Genomic DNA, 17,861 nt, shown 5'->3' with positions numbered 1-17,861 from the left:
GGGTAACCCCTGGCCTTCTTCCACTCGCTAGCACTCTCAGCTCCCTCTCCCCACAAGCACACACTCACACTCTCACGCGTCCTCACTCAGGCAGACACTGCTCAAACAAGTTCACCCAGCTTCCCTGTGGTGACCGAGCGCCCCCTAGTGATTACCGTCTGTACACCCTAGCTCGGGCTCAAGAGGGAGAGGACCTCAGGATCAGGGTGAAGGATTACCCCCCGACCGCCCCCATTTCTGACTTCTCAAACAGTGGCATTTTTTAGTGGCACTCGAATGGTCCCACGTGCAGAGAGCCCAGTGATAGGCACAGAGGGCCTGGTGTATATCCATCTAGACAATGTGCCCTTCTGGAGCCCTCATCAGAGTTAGCTGCAGCCAACAGGCTGGGGTGACTGGGGTCCTTTGGGAAGTATCCAGGGAGGCTTCCTGGGGAGAATTATTTGGCACCAAGTGTGTGGGTCTGAGAACGAAAAGCATGTGGTTCTGAGGTTAGTCAGTAGCCCAGATGGAAGAGGACCTGTTGGAGACCACGTATGCACAGCGGAGTCTGGCAGAGCCCAAAAGGAAAGGCAGCTGGGCAGACAGAGGCCCTTGTTTCTGCTCCCCCCACCCAGATGTTGCCAGGGAACTGAGGCCAGGGGGGGCTGCTGGGGCGGATGGAGGCCAGGGCCTAAGTGATGATTCAAACCTACTCACCAGCACTAAGGAACGTCTGTAGGCCAGCTGCCCGGAGCTCCCACCAGGCTGGGGGCCAAGGCTTCCATCAGCTCCAATCCAGACTCACATCTTCTCTTCTGAACAGAATTGGGAAGTTGTCCTCAGCACCCCCAGACCCCCCAGGATCCCTTGCCTTCTTCCGGTTCGCGGCCTCTCTTCTCTTTCTTCCACTCTCCGCCCCTCCCTTCCCTCAAAGCCCTGCACTCTCCCAACCCCCTACGTCTTCTCTAAGCGCCCCCCAAGGCCCCTCACCCCACCCTTGCACATAGGAACCAGCCTTGAAAATTTTCTGGTTGGGTTTTGACCCAGCAGCTCCCAGGCTCCCCCAGGGAACAAAGGGGGACTCTGATACCTGTGGGAAGAGAGGGGCCAGCCGGTCTCATTATTTATCTAAATCTGGCCAGGGTGCATCCAAAGGCTGTCTCCTAGGCCTCTGTGGAGACCTAGGCTGTGAATGAAAGCCGGGCTGAGAGAGAGTGGGAATACAGCAACTTTCCCCAAACTGACCAAAATGATCCAAAGAGGTTACTTAGCCAGCCCCCACCTCAGCACATGGTGCTATGTTTTGGTGGAAGTGCTAGGCTACCCCTTTCGACCCCGCTTCCACAGAACTGGAGTTCTGAGGCCCTTATGAGCAAAGGAGCTTGCTCCCCGCCCCAACCCTATCCTACCCTTTCCATCATTCATGCCTCCAGTCCTGTCTCCGCCACCTGGCAGGCTTCCCAGCATCAGGGACAAGATCTTTTTGTAGTTTACTTTTTAGCAAACATTTATTTGCTTGCTCAAGGCTCCCCTCACAGGCAGACCTCCTCACCTAGGCTTCATGCTCCAAGCTGCTGCAAGGGATATGGAAGGCAGTCTGCTAGACTTCCTCCTTGCCCAAACTGGTCCACTTCTTGTACCCCCAGAGCACAAAATGAGGGCACCTGGGCAGAGTCTCCCTCCCTCAACCCTATGCTGCAACTGGCAGAGACCAGGGCGGGGGCTACTAGTGGCATTACTTCCATATCCCTTCTCATTTCAGCCTTCCTCAGCCCCTGGAGAGGCCTGAAGAGGAGGTCTTAATAAAGGACCCTGGAGTTGGGAGAAAGATGAAGGAGTTCCAAGGAGGTGTGGCCATTAATCATCACTTAACAGCCACAGGGCTCTCCCCAAACTAAGCCAACCATCCCTCTGGCTGGCATTCAGTGACGTGTGTTACAAATGACCTATTTGAGGTTCCCTTTGTGAGCTATACCCAGGGAAGCAGAGGAAAGAGGGGAGCAGAAGTGCAGGCTGGCCTGCGGGATTTTGAGCACCCTTGACCGGGGAGGGGTGGGGGAGTCTCCCATATCCACCATTTATTTCAGAGACACAACCCGGTAGTGACTCAGAGCAGGGGGTCGACTCTGGATCCCATCCCCCAATGTGGTATCACCAGCTTTCACAATAACACACAATCATGGACCCAGCCAATGCCTATGTTGTCACTGAACGGAAAACCCAATACGCCTGGGTCTTCAAAAGTGGGAACAAGAAACACAAATCAAAATCATAAGACCACCTCCTGTCTCTATACCACCTTCTTTTCTCACCAGCTTAATCCACAGACTTAATTTCACTTATCCTCCTTCCGTAGGCGGCTTCAGGGCAGCGAATGTCAGGGCAAACTGTCCCTCCAGAGAATCCCAAGGGCACAGAGGGATCCAAGATCACCCAACAACATGGTGTGGGATGGGGCACGGAGCAGAGAGCAGTCCAAACAGAGGTCATGCTTGGTCCCCTAAAGAGACAACCTCAGCCACACTCGGGGCAGGGGAGGCCTCAGCATAAGGCTCTGCACAGTTCAAAGGGTGCCTAAGAGGAAGGGGAAGATGTTCCAGGTGAGGGGGAAGGGGAGAGAGGGGCAGGGGTGGGGTGGAGAAGAGCGTAAAAGGTGGCCAGTAACCAGCTGTGGCCCCAAACAAAGGAAGTAGTGATCGGCCCAAAGCACAATAGTTGTACTTTGTCCTGAGGTCCTGTCACCTCCGATGTTCAGGGAAGCTCTGGCCCGTGCCTCTGTGGGCGTGGGCAGTTAACCTCCAAGCCCATGAATAAAGGGACAGCGCCCCTCTGAAGTAAGGAGAAAGTCTTGCTGTTGTCTAAACATTTCTCCAAGTGGTTTCTCTGGGATGGAAGGAGGGCTTCTCCCTCACGCAATTCCCCCACCCTCAGTCACAGGGTGGGACACAGATCTGATCCACAGCAACGGCAGGAATATGAACCACTTGAATTGAAGGAGAGAGAATTGAGTTGGTTCCCTTCAATTCTCTGTCTGACTATGGGTCAGTCTCTCTCTCTCTCTCTGTCTCTCACTAGGTCTCTGCAGCAAGGCAATGGAGAGACAAAGCAAAAGCCAGGAAGAAGGGCCTCTTTTCCAGTACCAACATCATATCCACCTCTGGATCTGGAAGTTTGACTCAGGTAATGACAGGTAACAGTGCCAACTGGTAACAAGATGGGGGCCAGAGAAGTTAACTCCCTTGAGAATCCAATCAGGAAAAGGGACAAAAGTGGGATGGGAAGCAATCAGAAGAGGGGGCAGAGGGGCCAGACAGGGTCACCATCTATCTGGGAGAGCACACTTACCCACAATACTTTCTGCCCCAGCAGCCAAATCTCTCTGCCTCTCCTTCCTGGGCCTCCGTTTAACCCAATACCAGGCTATCTCCTTGGGTTGCTTCTTCCTGACAGGGAGCCCCAGGCATGTCCACTTGCTGGCGTTGCTTCCCTGTCTTTGCTAACCCTCCAGGTCAGACCCCCATCCTGCCCACTGCTGCTCATGTTCACACACCTGCCCAGCCTTGGAGGGAGTCTCTTCTGGGAAGAAGGTGATGGCACGAGGTGACAGCTAAGGTCTTAAAGATACATTCTCCCTCCCAACCTGGGCACTGCCTGGGAGCCAAGCTTCATTCCAAGGTGTGGATCTTTTCCAAGGCCTACCAGGCACCAGGCACTGTGCTGATATTACAGGAGATGCAGACACACCTAAGTAGGGCAGTGGAAAGCACAAGGGCTTTGGATCCAAATGGACCCAAGTGGCACGCCTGTCTCTGTCATTTTTTTTTTTTATATCCTCACTGGAGGACATGCTTATTCATTTTAGAGAGAGGGGAAGGGAGGGAAAGAAAGGGAGAGAAACATCGATGCAAGAGAAAAACATCAGTTGGTTTCCTCTTGTATGCACCTCAACAGGGGACCAAACTTGCAATTTAGGCATGTGCCCCGACTGGGAATCGAACCCATGACCTTTTGGTTTACAGGACAATGCTCCAATCAACTGAGCCACACCAGCCAAGGCCTAGCTCTGCCACTTTATAACTGTGTGACCATAGACAAGTTACTCAACCCCTTGTCTGTAAAACAGGAGTGAAAAACGTGCCTGGGAGAGTTGCTCCACACAGACAGTTATGCACACAGTTACTGCAGAGGGTAAGATGGAAAAGAGGCCCCGAGAAAGGCACAGAGTGATATGAAGTTTCTGAGGCAGAGCAGTCAAACTGGTTGAAATGGGCGTAAGGAAGAACTTTTTGCAGGAGGTAGCATGGGACTTACTCCATAAGCAAGCACAGAAGTCAGCCCATGAGCCCTGTTTTGGGCTGGGCCCTGGGACTACAGCAGTGTGGAAGAGGCTTCCTATGTGGAGGTGAACAAAACAATAAACTGAAAATAGAAGCTCTCCAAAGGGGGCACATGATTGCTGGAAATAGGGGAAGACTTCCTGGAGGAAGTGGCACGGGAGTCTTAATGAAAGAGTAAGAGTTAGCAGCTAAGTGGAGCCCAGATGGAGAACAGGCAGGGGAAGTGAGGCCTGGGGGATTCTGATGGCCCGCAAAGTTCTCCCACTTCTCCTCTGGGTGACAGAGACTAGGAGGCTAGGCAGGGAAGGGGATTAGGCTCTTTCATGAACTTCCCCGCAAAAAGCCCACAGGGACAATGACTCTCCCTCAGGGGGCAAGCCCCACACTGGTTTCCCCGCCCTCTGGGACAGCACGTCTCTGCCAGAGAATTTAAACAAACAAGCAGTCACTAGAGATAGGTCCAGCACTACTGCTGTTTGCTTGGGGGTGAGAGGAGAAAGACACCAGCCAGTGGCGAGCACAGGGCCACCCACCTGGGGCAAGGCACAAAGCAGAAACATCTTTTCACCGGCTTGCCTTCTCCCTACCCCCAGCAGGTGCCCAGAGCTTTCCTGTCTGCCTGCCACAGAGAGGCAAAGACCTGGAAACAGCACTGGGCAAAAAAGTCAAGTCTGTTGCATGTGGTGTGACCTTGGCCAAGTCAGTACCCACTTCTGAACCTTAGGGTTTTCCTAGGTCAGAGCATGAGGTTACATCCCCTAAGGTTTAAGTCTCTGCACCAGCTCCGTCAAGCACTCCAGCTGAGATCACTGACACAAAGTGTCGCATCCTCCAGGGCTTGTGCATTCTTAAAGGCTCCTAGAGAGGACAATGCTTAACTCAAAGAAATCCAGCACAAATGCTGAAATCTGAGGCAGAGCACCAAGTGGTAGAGAGGAGATGTGGTTCCAAGGAACCCCTCAAATTTCATCAGTCAGGGAACTGATTCCTCTTACCTGGGAAGCCAGGACCTCTTTTTAAAAAAAAAAAAAAAAAAAAAAAAAAAACATTGGCTTGGTGAATCCTCACTGCAAAAAGCCCCCACGAGCTCCCCTGAACTACCCTCCACCCACATAGAATGCAGTAGAAACGGCCAGTCAGTCCGGGCTCAATCTTGGTTCACTCTCTCCAAGCTGTGACTTTGCACAGGTCATTTCATCTGTCTGAGCCTCAGCCTCCTCATCTATAAAATGGAAGTCATGGTGCCTACTGCCCAAGGTTGTAGGGAGATACAGTCTGCCCTCCATATGCACAGGGGTTTGGCATGGAGGATTTTGGAACTGATCCCCTTATGGATACTGAGGGACAGCGAATACAAGCAAAGCTTCTGGCCTAGCTAGAGTAGGTGTCTCATCATGTTACTTCCCTTCCCTTTCTCCTGTCTCTACCCCCATCTGAGAGGACACTTTCAGAGAATGCAAACCCGCTATCATTTGGCTAAAGTCAAACAGAAAGAAACAAGGAAATGGGTTTATCCCATCCCCCTGTTAAAAAGAAGAAGGAGAATGAGAAGGAAAAGGTGAGGAAGAGGAAGAGAAAGAAGGAAAAGGAGGAAAAGAAATCACACGATGCCTGCCAAAGATGACTAGGGGTGGGAGTATGTTGGCATGATTCCTGCTGTAGCCTTTCTTCAGAGCCATTGTGTCACCAGGTTGTCACTGAGTTGGCTGCAACATAGAGTCCTTCAGGGAAATCCTAGGAAAAAAATAAAAGAGACAGGGACCCAAAGGGCCCCCTACTTCTTCGCAAGAAGAGACCTTTCCCTCCCCATCCAGTGACCGCCTGTGCCTTGGCCACCAGAGCCTGGCCCATAACCCAAGCCCCCCAGGACAGTTCACAAAGATAAAGCCGGTTAATGATTGGCCCCTTGGGAGGGGTCACCCCCACCATCCTACCTGCCTTCCTGGACCCAGAAGAGCAGGGCGGGCCACAGGGCATGGGGAAGACCTCCCCTCGGCTCCCAGGCGCACCCTGGCCTAATGTCCTCAACATAGTCAGTGAAGCAGATAATTAGGTGAGGGGTATCCACATGAGGCGTACATCGGACCATGATCTTGAGGGCCCGCCTTGGGGGTCCTCAGAGGTGGGACAGGTCCGGAAGGGGTGAGAGTGGGCAGGCAAACCACACCCAGTTTTATCTGCCTCACTGATTGGAGTTAACAGGACTTGCATTTAAAAAAGTTTTAAGAAGTTTGCTGCTAAAGAAGTTTGCAAATCCCTTCACTGGCCAGATGAACAGAATGAGGCCCAGAGTTGTCCAAAGCCAAACAGCCATACAGAGACAACATCTAAACTCAGATCTCTTGACCCATAGCTCGGTGCCCTTTCTGCACTTGCTCGGGGTCCGCAACTGAGCCAAGTACATTTAGATACATAGGGCTTCTGCCCCCAAGAACTGACTAGCTAGTAGGGGAGCCAGGCAGTGCCGGGGGAGGGTACTAGCACTGGGTGCCATGTGCATCTGGAGCAGGTCTGCGGTTGGGCCCAAGGATCCAGTGTTTATTCCTCCTGCCCACGTGGAGGGGCTCAGCAGTGCCCTGCACAGGGTATGTGCAGCTAGTATGAACTATACCCCCCAGCATCCCTTGGAGAGATGGTCCTCCGCCTACTTCTCCCCTCACACCAGCCTGCTCACACCCATCTCCTTCCAGAACACAGCTGGAAGCAGCAGGAAAGGTAAGGTAGGGCATGCTCCAGGCTGCTCTGCCTGCTGCCAGCTTCCCCGGGTCCCAAGACCTGGCCCGGGGCAGTTCCACTTCTGAGACACCTGTCCCCCAGCTGAGGGTGACAGCTAAAATAGTCTTTAACACCCATTATATCCCTGGCATAGTTCACATAGAGCTGGGGGCATGTGCTGAGCTAGGCATAAACCCCTCCATTTCCAGATTGTGGGGAGGTCCCAGGGACCCAGGAAGGGGCAGGGGTGGTCTGAGAGGCATGCAGGGGACTCAGGGGCTGGAACAGCAGCTATTTGCCAATCAGGTGACCGTGTCGGGCTGTACCAGCTGAATGTCTGCCCTACCTCAGTCCACTCTCAACTCTAGGCTGGAATGTGCAGTTCCCAGCTGAGAATGAGGCCTATCTGGGGCCCTGATCTCCATGCCTCCATACCTCCTCTGCTCCTGGGAAGATGATGTCAGGAAACCCCCGAATCTCCATACATAAGTGTAGCCCACACCCACCATAGCAGGGGCCTCACAGGTTCCAGCCACTGGTAAAAACAAAAAAAAAAAAATGGCAGAGATGGTCAAGCCCAGCCTTGGGCTGGAATTCCAACCCCAGTTGCCCAGATCACAGGCAGTTATGAGTAATCAAAGTACTTCCCTTTCTTTCCTCCTTTCTCTTTCCTTGGAATCTCCATCCCTCCTCTCCTTCTCTCTCCCTGCTTTCTGCCAGACCCCATTATCCCAGGAGAACTCCCCACCAGTCCTGTTGGCTGCATGCTCCTCTGTGCCTGTCAGAAGCCTAAGCTTCTCAGAGCCTCCTGAAAGTGACTGCTCTCCACTGCCACTCACTGTTGGGGGCCAGGCCGGGAACTGGGGGACAAGCTGGGGGAAAAGATGGTCTTCTCATCTCCCCAATTCCCCTGGACTTCCAGAGGCTAAAGGAGAACCGGCAGAAGAGAGATTTCTGAGGAGGTGAGACACACTTCTACCCATCTGGATGCTAGGGGAGTTGGGGTGGCAACTCTAGAGAGAGCAGCGAGTGCAGTGAGGGGCATCACCCCTCACCCCCGAATCCCTGCCTGAGCTGAGGCTTTAAAGAGAACAGAGGCAGGCACAGTGAGTCTGCCTTCACCAGACTCACCATCGCCCCCAGCGAGCTGCTCCTCCCCCACAGAGTGACCCTCTCCCCACCGTTCATCCACCAGTCTCCTCTCCACCACTCCTCAGGTCTCCAGCAGGCTGAAGGCCATAGGAACTAATAAATTGCGTGCGCGCGCGCGTGCACACACACACACCCCCACACCTGCCACCGCCACAGATGGGGCCCCACAGAGGAGAGACGTGTGTTCCCAGAACTCACGCTGCTTCAGGCAAGCTGATCAGGGCTGTTGCGAGGCCGGACGTCTCGTGAGCACTCCCCGCCAATACTGCCAGAGGAGTCGCCCTGAAAGCTCCTCACACGAAGAGTGTCTCTAAAGCCCTGGCATTAAACGCTGCTGCTTCCTGAGCAGCTCCTCAGATGTCCGCACACGGGGCCACGGCTGGAGGTCAGGGCACCTAAGTCCAAAACCAGGAACTGTTGCTGTGTTGCTGTGTGGCTGTGTGACCTGGAGCAAGGTACTGCCCATCTCTGGCCTTAATGTCCTCTCCAAAGAGCGAAGGGGTGGGCTGATTTCTAAAGCCCTGTCAGGGCTCCCAGGCCACGGCTGTAGGGGATTGGGAGGAAGCTGTAAGGATGCGAGTGGTGGACACTCTGGCCTGTGGCCTGGCTGACTGAAAGAGAAGGAGGGAGGACCCGGGAGCCCCGCTCGCTCGGGACCAGCTTCAGGTGCTATAAAGATTACTGGAGCGCAGGTGGGTGGGGAGGCGGAGAAGAGCATACCCTTCCACCCATTGTTTGATAAACAACCTGAGTTTGCCTTTTGCCATCTACCAGAACAGCTGGGACTGTAGCAGGGATTTAAGTTAGATAAGCGGAGGCCTACCAAACTCGGCGTCTCTGGAGGATTTATGGGATGAGAGCAGCAGGATGTTTATCTAGAGACTTCTAGGCCCATTCCTGGCCTGGATGACATGTCAGGGAGTAGGAGAGAAGGGGAGAGGGAGGAGAAAGGAGGAAAAAGCAAGAAAGGGTGTCAGCTCCCAGGCCACCCCCCCTTTGGGAGTGGAGGTGGGTGGGGTGCCTGTGCCTCTGATCTGGGAACTGAAGTGGAGGAAGGAATTTGTCAGGGGTGTGGTGGGGCCGAGAACAGGGCAGCAGGGGAATGGAATGAGAAGGCTGTCAAGTGGCAAAGCAAGTGTTTGTGGAAATGGAGGGAAAGACCGTTCCCTGATGGGAGGGGATGAGTCGGCACCTCAGCCCCGGGCCCCCTGCCCCAGGCACCCGAAGCCTCCAGGCTCAACAGAACCTCACTGGGGCAGAACCTAAGCCTCCGCTGTGACATCAGCTTGGGCAGGAGACCCAGAGCCCTGTTTGAGAAGTAGAAATGACACCCACCAGGCACTGGGGAGGGTAAGGCTGGGATATGCACAGAGCAGGCTGTGAGGACAGGGGCCCTCCTTCCCCCAGGACGGCCAGGCCTGCTTCTCCTCTGGGTGTTCTCCCTCCATCCCTCACCTGGGGGCAGCTGGTAAGGCTCTAGGAGAGAATCAGCCCCTGCTCTACTCCTGGCCTGGCACTTGGGCAGATGGGGCAAATCTGTAACTCATTCCGTAGTCCCTCCTCCTCCGCTGTCCAAAACCCAAGAATCTCTGGTCTCCTAGGGGAACTGAGGCTGAAAAACCATTCAAGAAGGAAGTCCCTTTTCCCCCCTCTATCCACCTTCCTTTTTGCTGCGATGAGGACCAAGTAAGTAGAAGAATGAGTAAGAGAGTGGGGCCAAGCATCCCCAAACGCCATAGTCAGATAGTGGACAATTTGAGGTGAGGCCACAGTACCTTGATGGGGCCAGGTGAGCAGATACGCTGCTGTGCAAATGATTTATGTATTACAAGGAAGCTGGGTGGCCCACCCAGTCTCCTCTACGAGCCCAGCACCTAAAAAGGTTTATTTAGTGATTTCACACCTCTGTCCATCCTCCCAGGCTCTCTCCACGTCATCGTCCCCCTTCTCTGTGCATCCTACCCAACCAGGAGTTGAAGACTTCCCCCACCATGGTCCCCGGCTCTGTCCTCACACAGCCACCCGGGACACACTGCTCGCCATCCTCCCCTTCTGACTAAAGCCCCTCTGGAGACGCCTAGCTGTCCAAAGATAGCTTGCAGGTGTCCCCACACACCCCAGGGCTGGCAGGGGCAGCCTCCAGCCTCCTTGAAGCTGCCCAAAGGGAAGATGAGAAGTGAGAGAGACTGTCCAGTTGAGCTGGCAGGGCACAGGCGAGGAGGGAGAACCTTCCACACCCACCCAGACGGAGGTGGGGGGGCCTTGAACCTCCTTCTGCCTGAGCTGACAGCACCACCCACCTTGCTAGGCACTTTCCATCAGCAAGCTTCGAGGCTGTTTTCTGACTGTAGACACTTTCCACACATTCCTGGAAGCCCAGGGCCCCCAGCTCAATCAGGACCCCTCCTGGGTGCCTCACCCAGTGCCACCCCAAGCCTCCAGAGGGCGAGGGAGAGCAGTGCTCAACTTCCCAGCCCCTGGGGCATAACCAGGTGGCTCTCAGCACAGGCCTCTGGGACCAACCAGCTGTCCCCACCCCTTGCCCCAGGGGGAGGAGCACCATGCTGGAGGCTGGGCAGCCAGGCCTAGCCATCTAGGCGCAGAGAGTGTGGGCCAGACCTGGAGGGGGTGGCTCGGAGAACACAGGGATAAGAAGAGAGGGTTGGAATAGTGGAAAGATTATCTGAGACTGAACCTGTCTGCCCTCCCCCCAACACTCCGTTAAATTGGGGACAAAAAGGAGAGCAGTGACCTGGCTCTGGGAATTTCTGCCAGACTTTGGATAAAGAAGAGCTTTTGGCCCACACAGCAACGCTGCAAAACCCCCCACTCCCATGCACTAGGGTGAGGCAAATGAGGTGGTCACGGCACAGGATTTAAGAAGGGGCTTACTCTCAAGTGCAGCATCAGCTCCAAGAGTCAGTGCCTCCTTAAATGCTGCACCCTGTCACCTCACTCCCCTCATCGTAGTCCCAGCCCCGTGGCCTCTGGCCTGCCTGTCATAAGAACTAAATCCACAGGAATATTTTCCGCAGAAGCAGGATAGATGAGCAGAGGGGTCCCTTTTTCACACTGGACCCCTCAAAGGAAAGCAGTAGCCCCTAACTCAGCTAGAGGGAAGGGGAGCAAAGGATGCGGAGGGACACAACTCTCACCTGAGTCTGGGCCCCTGCGCGTCTGTCTAGGTCAGTGTCTGTGTGTATATTTGTGCGCCCAAATTGGGGATCTGCCAATTTCTGGCTCTGTGTCCTTGGACAGGTTACCCACCCTCTCTGGGTCTCAGTGTCCTTGAAAACTTGTGATGATAAGACCTACCTCATAGCGCTGTCATGAGGATTAAATGCGATAACATATGGAAAGAGTGTAATATAAGCACCTGGCCTGCACACAGTAAAAGCTAAATAAATAGTGATTGCTATTGCCATTGTTAATAACATTATTATTGCCTATGGCCCCAGCTTACCCTGAAGCCTTGTTGCCCTCTGACTCCCTACACACGCACTGCACTTCAGCCAAACAGGTCTTCTGATGGCCCCAAACACACACATTGCTTATTTCTTTATCCTGGTCTAGGCCCCAACAGCCATAAAACTGCAAACCCTTATGACAAGACTTACTGAACCACTTGGGCTCAGTAGTCTCCTCAAAATTGCTACAGCATTTGTCTCTACCTCTGATGCCAGCCTCAAATTGCTATTCAGTGTATTTAACTTTGTGAGGGTGTGTGTGTATGTGTGTGTGTGTGTGTGTGTGTGTGAGAGAGAGAGAGAGATCTCCAAGCACTATTTTTCAGTGACCTGTATCGCCCTCCACCCCAGCCTGAGAAGCTATACAGTCCTCTTTGTGAAAGAAATGATGATAATAACAGTAGATACTGCCTTTGATGGCACCCCTACAGTGTCACTAACATTATCGCATTAATCCCCACAGTAACCCTGTGACGTAGATTATAATTGTAAAACTACAGCTTGGAGACTTTAAGTAACTTGCCCAAGGTTATGCAGCAAATGAAAAACAGAGCTGGGATTTAAACTGACTGGCTGGCTCCAAATCCTGCATTCTGGTTTGAGTGAAAGAATAAGCCAAAAACCAGAATTTCCTTTCTGTACTCAAAGAAGGAAATAACAGTAAAGCAAGATGATACCAAAACTTTAGTTAAATGCTTTCAAGGTTCCAAATCAGAGTCCCTTAGAGGTCGAGTCCCATCACACCCTGTGCAGAATTCAGCCAGGGCACCTGTCGTTGCAGAAAGAGGCACCAGGGTGGTCTTGACTTACTAGGGTTTTAGAATGATTTTTAGCAAATGAGGTTGAAAAAATACTCATCCAGGGGTGAGTCAGAGAAATTATTTACCTTGATCGCTCAATCACCAGAATATTCTGGTTGATCTCAGCTCTATTTTAACTGTCTATAGGAGAAACTTATTTTCTCTCCCTTTGTTGATCAACAGTTTAGCAACTTTCTGATAATGAAATGGACAACTTTGGTCAGTCAGCAAATAGTACATGGAGTAACCACCAGAAATCCACCTGCTGTTTGATCTTCACATATACCACCATCAACCCTCAGCTGCCATAATAAAATCTGGCCATTGCAGATGTGTTCCCTTCTGGCCTCCTTTGCCGTCTGCCTTTTGTCATTCTGTGGCGAAACTGACTTTGAAAGTCTACACTACATTCCTCTCCCTGTGACTTAGTTTTCTTACGTGGAAAATGGGGATAATAACACTACTGACTCGACATGGCTATTGCAAGGACTTAATAAGGCGATGTGTGCAAAGCATGGTGCTGGCATGGAGTGAGTACATAATAAAAGTTTGTAGCTGTTAGTGTTGTCATTTCAAGCGAGGAAGAGGTGCCCAGATGTCTGACCCCACTCCAACTGTGGGGAAGCTGCTACTCCCAGCACCCCTTCCCTCCTGCCTACTTGGATGCATGTCCCCTAGAATCACCTTCTGCGCTCTGTTGCCCCCAAAGTCACACTTCATACTCAACCAAGACTTAGAATCAATTAAACTTCGTGGCTTAAAAGGTAGTGGAGTTCACCCAGTTCATTTGTTCTGATTGAGGAGGCGAAATCTTCAGAAACCCAAATGGTTTGCCCCACAGCGTATACTGTTTGCTTCCAAAGTACCTGCAAAATCTTACAAGCCAAAAACTGGGCCCTACACACCAAAACCAACAAAACCAAGTTTGCTCAAAACACTTTTGAACTTTACTTCTTTTTGTGAATTGATATCAGACTTTCTTGTGCACCAAACAAGGAAATCAATCTCATAATATGATTGTTTGGGACCAAAAAAAAAGTGTTGTCATTACTTGCTCAGTTCACCCACTCCCCTAGGTCATATGTCTTGGCATTAAACAACTTTTGGCTCTTTCCACATACTATTCAGTTCCCAAAGATGAAATCTTGACATCATTGAGGAAATTTTTTTCTTTAAAAAAATTTTTTTAATTACAGTCGCCATTCAGTATTATGTTATTTCATGTGTACAGCATAGTAGTTAGGTATTTATATAACTTACAAAGTCTAGTACCCACCCAACACTATAATAGTTATTACATTATTATTGACCATATTCCCTGTGGTCAATATGGAATTTATATTGACCATGGACTTTATATCCCCACGACTATTTTGTAACTGCCAATTCGTACTTCTTAATTCCTTCACCTTTTTCACCCCGTCCCCCAAGCCCCCTCCTATGTGTCTATGAGTTTGTTTCTGTTTTGTTTATTTTGTTTTTTAGATTCCACACATAAGTGAAATCATATGGTATTTGTCTTTCTCTGTCTAACCTATTTCACTTAGCTTAATATCCTCTAGGTTCATCCATGCGATCACAAATGGTAACATTTCATTCCATTGTATATATGTACCACATCTTCTCTATCCAATTGTCTATTGATGGAAAATTAAGTTGCTTCTATATCTTGGCTAGTATAAATAATGAATATAGGGATGCATATATCTTTTCAAATTAGTGTTTTGGATTTCTTTGAATAAATACTAAGACGTGGGATTGCTGTGTCATAAGATAGTTTTACTTTTAATTGTTTGAGGAACCTCCATACTGTTTTCCATAGTGGTTGCACCCATTTGCAATCCACCAACAATGCACAAAGGTTCCCTTTTCTCCACACTCTTGACAACACTCGTGTTTGTTGATTTATTGATGATAGCCCTTGACAGGTGTGAGCTGAAATCTCATTGTGGTTTTGATTTGTATTTCTCTAATGATTAGTGACATTGAGCATTTTTTCATATGTCTATTGGTCATCTGTATGCATTGAGGGAAATTTTTAATGTAATAAAAGCTCTAAAGGCAGCTCATTTGTTGAATCATAAATTTAGTAAGTATTTATTGATACTTTCTTATATGCCAATCCCTGTGCTGGAGGATAAAATACCACAGTGCACCAGATGGACACAATTCCTGTCTCATGGAATGTACAAGTTAGCTCCCGAGCAGAACTTACATGATACAGAGAATTAGTAAAAATAAAGCCTTCTTATAATGGGTTAAGAGACTCCTGGGAAAAAATGGCAGCCCGAACACTTGCATCCACTTTTGTTCTTTCTTGAAACTCTGCTAAAGCAAAGTTAAAGGCTACCTAAGTTTTTCTCTCATTTTGATTTCTCAAGCTATACACCCACAAAGGCAGGAAGAATGTGAGGGGAGATAACATCAGCACACTATTGGAAGCTAGAAAGCAGGTGAAAGAGCACTAAAGAACATGGAGCAGGAGATGGGAAAAGCCATAACCACTTAATCTATACCTCAGAATCTCCAAAATTCTCAGGAATTAATGACACTAGTTACCTCTGGAAGTGAGGATGAGGGGAATTAAGTAAATAAAGAACACAGGTAGAAAGTGGTTTTAAGAAGCAGTCAAATGCTTGGATTCTTCCCCTATCCCATACAGCCAGGTGAAAGGCTAGAGGCTTATTCCCTGGTGAGTGGAAAACAGAGGGTCTCTGATAGGGGAACCCCAGGACACTGAAGGCAGAAGTATCTTATTGAAAATGTTCACATGGAGGATGCTGAGACCTGGGTCCTCCTACCTACCGAAATCCCAGAATGCTGGTCTTTGTCCTCCGGGCTAAGAACTGGAGGATGCACCTCTGTGGAATCTGACCAGCCTGAAAGGAAGAACTAAAGATACTAACACCAAAGACTTCACAATGAAACACCCCAGTCAAATTGCCCTAGTGTGAGGCTCATAGATGACAAACCATACATGTTCACACATACAAACACACACACTCAGAGCTTCCAACCAGCTTTTCAGATCTCCACACTTAAAAATAAGCAAACAACTAAGGATTATGAGATATCTGAAGAAAGCTTCTAACACAAGATAAAAAGACCAACACAAAATAAGTGACTTGGAGGAAGCCAAGACTGTGTAGCAAGAAGAAAGCTTAAAAATAATAAGACATTATTATTATATCCTGAGAATGGTAAGGAAAAATATTGTAAAATAAAACATAAACAGGATAGTGTTTTCTAAAAAGAGGATGAGAGGTCTTGGAAATCATACATGTGCTAGCAGAAATAAAGAAATCAGTAGAAGCTTGGAAGATAAAGCTGAGGAAATGTCCATAAAGTAGAAGGAAGTTAACAAAAAGATGAAAAACTATGAATGATTATACCATAAAATTAAATAATTAGTTTAGGCAATAATATTCAAATAATAGGAAAACATCCAAATAGTAGAAGAAACAGAGAAACTAAAAGGAAGGCATCATCAATGACATAATCTAAGGAAACTTCCTAGAACTGAAGAACTCATAACCCAGTGCAATGGATAATCATTTTTTAAGTATCATCTTTAAATTTCAGTTTCCAGTTATTCATTACTAATACATAGGAATATAATTGATTTTTGTATATCTATCTTATATCTTGCAAACTTACTAATTCCATTTATTGGTTCTAGTATATCCCATCAGATTTTCTACATGGACGATCATGTTGTCATCAAATAATAACAGTTTTACTTCTTCCTTTCCCATTTAATATTGTGTATTTATTTTTCTTGCCTCATTGCGCTGGTTAGAACCTCTAGTGTAATGTTGAATAGAAACGGTAAGAGTAGACATCAATGTCTTAGTCCTGATTTTAAAGGAAAAACATTCCATCTTTCACCATCATACACTTTATGTAGAGGCTCATTATCAGGTTGTGGAAGTTCCTTTCTATTCTTGGCTTGCTGAAATTCTTTTATCTGGAATTGATATTGGATTTTGTCCAATGCTTTTTTGTTCATCTCTCAAGATGATTTCTTTTCTTTTAATGTGGTAATATGATGAACGACATTGATTGATTTTTTTTAATGTTACCAACTTTGCATTCCTAGGCTAAATCCCACTTGATCATGATGTATCATCATATAGATAGAAATGGAGATAGAAATATAGCTAGATTCAACTTATGAAAACTTTGTTTAGAATTTTTGCATCAATAATCATGAGAGATACTAGTCTATAGTTTTCTTGTAATATCTTGGTCTGGTTTTGGTATCAGGGTAATGTTGGCCCCATAGAATGTGTTGAGAAGTATTTCCTCCCCTATAACCTTCTAGAAAAGTTTGTGTAGAATTGGTATTATTTCTTCCATAAATGTTTGGCAAATTTTATCAGTAAAGTTATCTAGACCTGGAGTTCTCTTTGTGGAAATTCTTTTAACTAAAAATCCAACTTTTTAAAAAATAGATGTAGGTCTATTCAGGTTACCTATTTCTCCTTGAGTAAACTTCTGTAGTTTGTGTCTTTCAAGAAATTTGTTTATTTCATTTAAGTTATTAAAATTATTGCATTAAAATTGTTCATAATGTACGTCCAACCAAGATGGAGGCATAGGTAGATACACTTTGCCTCCTCATACAACCAAAAGAAGGACAACAACAAATTTAAAAACAAAAAACAACCAGAACTGCCAGAAAATCAAACTGTGTGGAAGTCCAACAACCAAGGAGCTAAAGAAGAAACATTCATCCAGGCCGGTAGGAGGGGCGGAGATGGGCAGCTGAGGCAGAGAGGACTCAGCAATGCAGCAGCTGGAGGACCAGGCAGGCAAGACGGCAGCTGGCAGACCAGGTGGTCCCACATTTACATGTAGATAAACAGGGGAACAACTAGGGAGCAAGACAGACCACACAACCCAGGGTTCCAGCGGGGGGGAAAAGAAAGCTTCAAAACCTCTGTCTGTAAAAATCAGTAGGGGTTGCAGCAGCAGGAGAAACTCCCAGCCTCACAGGAAAATTCACTGGAGAGAACCACAGGGTCCTAGAACGTACACAAACATTCTTACCCAGGAATCAGCACTAGAAGGGCACAAGAATTTGCTTGTGGGTAGTGGGGGAAGTGACTGAAAGCGGGGCAAGAGTTGGGCAAGTGGCATTGTTCCCTCTCTGACCCTTCCCCCACATACAGCGTCACAACACAGTGACCTGGGTTGTCCCATCCTGGTGAATTCCTAAGGCTCCACCCCTTATAACTGAATAGGAGGAGTGAGACAAAGAAATATGGCCCAAATGAAAGAACAGATCAAAACTCCAGAAAAAATACATTTAAGCAATGAAGAGATAGCCAACCTATCAGATGCAGAATTCAAAACACTGGTAATCAGGATGATCACAGAAATGGTCGAGTATGGTCACAAAATAG

This window comes from Pteronotus mesoamericanus, unplaced genomic scaffold, assembly GCF_021234165.1.
Source record: "Pteronotus mesoamericanus isolate MK-2021 breed Mesoamerican mustached bat unplaced genomic scaffold, CSHL_Meso_final contig_20, whole genome shotgun sequence".
Lineage (NCBI taxonomy): Eukaryota > Metazoa > Chordata > Mammalia > Chiroptera > Mormoopidae > Pteronotus > Pteronotus mesoamericanus.
Note: the sequence above shows the minus strand (reverse complement) of the source record.